The sequence below is a fragment of the Marmota marmota genome, unplaced genomic scaffold, assembly GCF_001458135.2.
Source record: "Marmota marmota marmota unplaced genomic scaffold, marMar, whole genome shotgun sequence".
Lineage (NCBI taxonomy): Eukaryota > Metazoa > Chordata > Mammalia > Rodentia > Sciuridae > Marmota > Marmota marmota.
Window position 1 is genome coordinate 31527266 of NW_025999853.1, and position 5439 is coordinate 31532704.

Consider the following 5439-nt stretch of genomic DNA (forward strand, 5'->3'; position numbering starts at 1 on the left):
TTTTTTTTAAAGAAGGGAATGTTTAGAGTTTCCATATGAATGGAGTAGACTGGCTGGGGTTGAATGTTGCTTTATGACATATCTGAAGTGAGAAAGTCACCTTCTCTTTTTGGACCTCAATTTCTCCTCTGTAAAAGTAAAAGTAAATGGTATCTTCCTCACAGGGTGCCACAGTCTGGCTGGGCACAAATCATGAGCCACTCAAGGAGGAACAAACTTTATTTCTGAACTCCACCAGCACACTCCACACACGCTCCCCGGGAACTCTCCTGAACCATCCACACGGCTCCTCCAGGAACCACCAACCGGAAATCCCTCCTCTGGCACTTCCCCAACCAATGCGAACTCTCCAGGAATCCCCCCCCCCCAGAACTCCAAAGTAGCGGTGGGGCCGAGGCGGACAGTAAAGGTCTAATATACAATTGAATCAATCCAGCATCATCTTAATGGCTCACCTCTCAACCATTACTCTGGCAAAATGCCAGGGGCCATTCCGACTGGCTGTGGCTCTCAACAACAGGGTTGAAGATTAACACTGTGCACTCACTGGAGTATGTTAGTATGTTATACTGCTATAACAAAAGGACCACAGGAGGTCTAATGATTGAGCCCTATCTAGTTTCTCCCTCTGCCATTCAAGGCAGCTGGGCCTTGTTGGCACAGGCCTCTCCTACAGGGGAACAGGTTGGTTGCAGTTCTGCCAGCTTCGACACAGGACTTTCAAGGTCACTCAGGCATTGTTTTCACCCAGGTAAGCTAAAGCAGGAAAAAGGAGTTTGGGAGGCTTTTCAAAGTCAGACCTGGTGGGACACATCACTTTCACTACATTTTCTTAGCTGAAACTCAGGCACACAGATACAGCCATCTGTACAAGATGGGAGACACAACCTGGTTGAGTGCCTAGGAATAAAAGAACTCAGAATTTGGAAAACACCTAGCAATCTCTACAAAGGGCTGTAATCATCTCTTACCACGCTTGTAGTCAGAGTTCAGCAAGTGTTTCCTTCCTTCCTCCCCTCCTTCCTCACTTCTTTCTTTCTCTCCTCCATTCCTCTATTTAGAGGTCTAACCATTGATCACAATATGGTAACTCTTCAATTAACATTAGAACAGGAAAATAAGAAGTGAGGTGACTTTTGTGGTAATCCTTCTCAATAAGCATTAGCTATGATTAAGATTATAATTATGATTATGATTTCATTTCCTCCTTTCTAAGCTGTCATTGGATACAGAATAATTAAATTACCAACCACAACACAAAGAAATATTAAAAAACAATTCCAGGTTTTCCATGTTTCACTTTATAAATATTCTAGAATACCATAATTTCTCAGAGTTGGAAGGGCTTCTCCAGGTCAATTTGTCAAATTTCCTCAGTTTAAGTGTAAAGCAGAAGTGACATTCCTAAAATCACATGGCTAGTCAATGGCAGGACTGGGGCTCTTGACTTCCAGGCAAGGAGATGAGGAAAAATATATCTAAAGCCCTTACTGGTGCTCTAGAGAGACTTATGATTATTCAAGAGTGGAATGCAAAGTGCTGTGAGAACCCAGGGGAACTTAATAGAACAGTGAAAGTAGTCCTCATTTCCTCAGAAGGCTGATATTAAAATATCAGTTTTAAGCCAGGCATGGTAGCGCATCCCAGCAGCTTGGGAGGCTGAGGCAGGAGGATCACAAGTAGCAACTTAGCAAAGCCCTAAGCAACTCAGTGAGACCTTGTCTCTAAATAAAATATAAAAAAGGCTGGGGATGTGGCTCAGTGGTTGAGTAATGCCCCTGGCTTCAATCCCCCCCTCCCCCAAAAAAAGAAAGAAAAACCAATTTTATCTGCAAACAATATCATTTTTGGTTGAGGTAACTCACCAAATTAGCTAAACAATTTCAATGCAAGGGAAAAAAAATAAGAGAGTTCATGTTTTATGGGAGAGTCAAGTAAAATTTGGAAAGATTCTAGCAGGGTTGGGGAAGAATTGAGGAGCTCTCTTAAGTGGAACAGAAGATACGTGCAGGAGTCAGGAATGTAAGTGGTGGTGATGGAGGAGGGTCAGCAGCCAAGAAGCAGCCTAAGGCTTTGAACATCTAAAAGGGAGGAGTTCCGGCCTTATTTATTAAACAGATGAGAGATTATATAGCAAACAAAACAGAAGGCAGGTGCACAGATTTCATGCCATTTTAAAGATGAGTAAAACAATGCTCAGGAACAAAATGACTTGCTAAGGGAAATAACAAATAAGGGACTTGAATCTGGGTCTTTCACCCCAAATTCACCAATCATCACCCCCTCCCCCTTCTTCTATACTAGGGATGGGAACCAAGGGCACTTTACCATTGAGTTACATTACCAACCCTTTTTACTTACTTACTTACTTAATTTTCTGACAGAATCTCACTCAATTGCTGACTCTGACCTCCAATTTGCGATCCTTCTGCCTCAACCTCCCACATAGCAAATTCTCTGATCTTTCCACTAACATATACTAAAGGAATGGGAACAGTGAGTTACCAAAGACTCCATTCACTTTGTGATTTCACAGTTATAGGCCATGGTGGATTGATTGTAAACATCATTGCTCCAATTTTCCACCCACCTTCACTATCCACACTCCTTTCCATGCAATTTTCCAGCTCTTCCTGTCTGATGATAGAGTCCATTTCCCACCCCTTTAAATCTGGCTGGCCCCTGACTCACTCTGGCTAATAGAATGCAGCAGAAATGGGGGCATATCATGTTGAAGCCAGATTACAAGAGGCCTCATTTGTGCTTTTGCTTTCTGTACTTTGGATTCCTGCCTCCACCATGAGATAACATCTGGGCTGGTCAAATGGGAGATGAGATACCACTTAGAGTGCATTCATGCCAGCAGTGACCTTCCTAAACCAGTCATTTCCCAGGCAAGCCACCGGCTGACAGAAAACACATGAATAAGCCCGGCTAAATCAGTCAAGCTCAGCCTACATTAGCAGGCTTGCCCAAGAGACTAGTGAGTAATAGTACATGGTGATTGTTTTAACCCATTATATTTGGGGTGGCGTGTTACTCAGGAACTGCTAACCGATACCAGGGAAACCTGCGTTCAGAGCTAGATTGAGGACCAGGATAGCCCAACAATCCCAACCAAATATACACGACTCCTGCAGATGACAAAATCTGAAGACTCTCAAATCCCTTATATTAAACTATTAATAGACTCATAGACTTAGTGAGGGCAATTCTGACTCTTCAGGCTCTCCTTCTGGTATTTATAAATATCCCATGCATACCTTCCTATATATATATTAAATCATCTCCAGATTATTTATAATAGCAAATACAATGTTATGCTAAGAAAATAGCTGGTATACTGTGTTGTTTAAGGAATAAAGGACAAGAAAAAAAATCTGTATATGAGCATACAAATGCATATTTTTTCCTTTTTTTTTTTTTAATACTAGGTTGGTTGAATCTAAAGTTATAGAACCCATGGATTCAGAGGGCCAACTGTCTATATACTGAAAATATGTGCAGCTACCTCTAGTTTCCATAGCTTTCTTATGTAAATGTATAATGTTCCTGTTTCTGCCAAAATAGAAAGAGACTCTGGTGAAAAGCAAAAGTGACTATTCTCAGTCACACCATACCCTTGTGAACATTAAACAAATATCTAAAACACATTAAGTCACAGGGCATCAAATAATTAGGTTGTCCAAGGAGCGCCTATGTTTTCATTCAGTCGCCTTCTCTGTATATGGATTGTGGCATAAACTTGCTTGTAGAGCAGGGCACCCTCCTCACTTCTTTGGAAAACCTCAAAAGTAAAAGACAAGAGGAGTATTTTTTCCTAGTCCAGAATTAGAAAAGTTGTAGGGCTGTGAGAGGTGAGACCAGGACAAAAGATGATGGCTGAAAAAGATGTGCCTCACCTCCCACCCACCCACAAGTCTGTCTTTCCTCCTGAGCAGCTCGTCATCTATAACAAACTGGTCTCCCGAGTCCAGGCTCCAGACACAGACTCATCTTCAGATTTTGCTGAGTTTGGAGATTGGAGGATCAGGTTACAAGAAAACCAGGCGAAGTCATTTAAGAGCTATGTGAGAGTGGAAATTCCATATGGTTTCTGACTTATAAAAGTAAAATAATATTTTTTAAAAACTCTACCTTCTCTACTCTAACTTGTTTTCTTAAAGTCTAACCTCATTTGTGGTTATTCTCTAAAGAGAAGCATTTTAAAAGGTCTCCTTTGGAAATAAAAAAGTTATTCAAGTTTAGATTTTTGGTTCACGTCAGCAACTATTTCCACACAGTCTTGGCCAGCAGGCTGTACAATTTACTGGAGGCAGTCTGCTTTTTCTTAGATCTAGCTTACATGGAAAATGGAGACTGGTTTTGACAGCTTCATTATAGATCTAATTAATACTGAAAACATTTAAATAAGAGTATAAGGAACTCAGTTCTCTTATGCCAGAGGCCAATTATTCCCCCACTTCACTTATAAGACATTATTATTCCATGGTTAGAAGCACGCATTTGGGATTCCAGTCCTAGCTCTGCCATTTACTTAACAGCATTTTACATTTTTCTTACAGCAGTGTGTGACCTATGTTTCCTCCTCCATAAAATGAGGATAATACAGCACAGAGTTGTTTTTAGGAAAGTGTGTCCGGTTCATAACAATAGCAAATGTTGATTGAGCTGTACTGCAATAACCACATGACATATTCCATTGTGTTTGACCCATTACACTTTGGGGTCTATTTGTTATAGAAGTTAAGTCTTCCCCAACCAACACAGTCAGAATTAAAACCCAATAAGTTAGTAATGATGATACCTGTGATAGCCTAATGCCTTCACCTCCAGGTAGACAATATACATGAGAAGCAGTAGAGTAGGCAGGAAGCCTGGTCTTCCTTGAGTAGTGGGTAAGTCACTGAAGCCTTGGTGCACCCAGGTGTAAAGTGGGAATGATAATAATCACCCTAAGGTGTTTTCAGGATTGAACAGTGATATGAAGTACCCAGCACAATTAATAGACTCTGTAACTAAAACTGTACCAGTAAACTAGTCAAACAGGTAGGACCGTTCTGCCAGCTGGTCAGAGCACCCTTACTCATAAACTAAGTGAGGACACCTGGACAATTCTTACTCCTCAGGCTCTCCTCTGATCCCTGGCTCACTCTCATCCTGCTTGTTTGCAGAACAGGCCTTCAGATGTAATAGTAATGGTGATTAGAGTGGTGCTTCCTCTCACATTCCCTCTGGATTTGACCAGATGTCCAGGCCTGGCCATTCTTCCATTTGACCTAAGACACTACTGTGTGTGTGTGTGTGTGTGTGTTAAAGGTATGTGTGTTACTTTATTAATTTAATCCTAAGAGGAAAATATTATTTCCTTTTTTCTATATTATAACACTTCCAAGTTCTAAGAAGCAAGTAATGGCTTTCCTCTAAGCCCCAAGTACT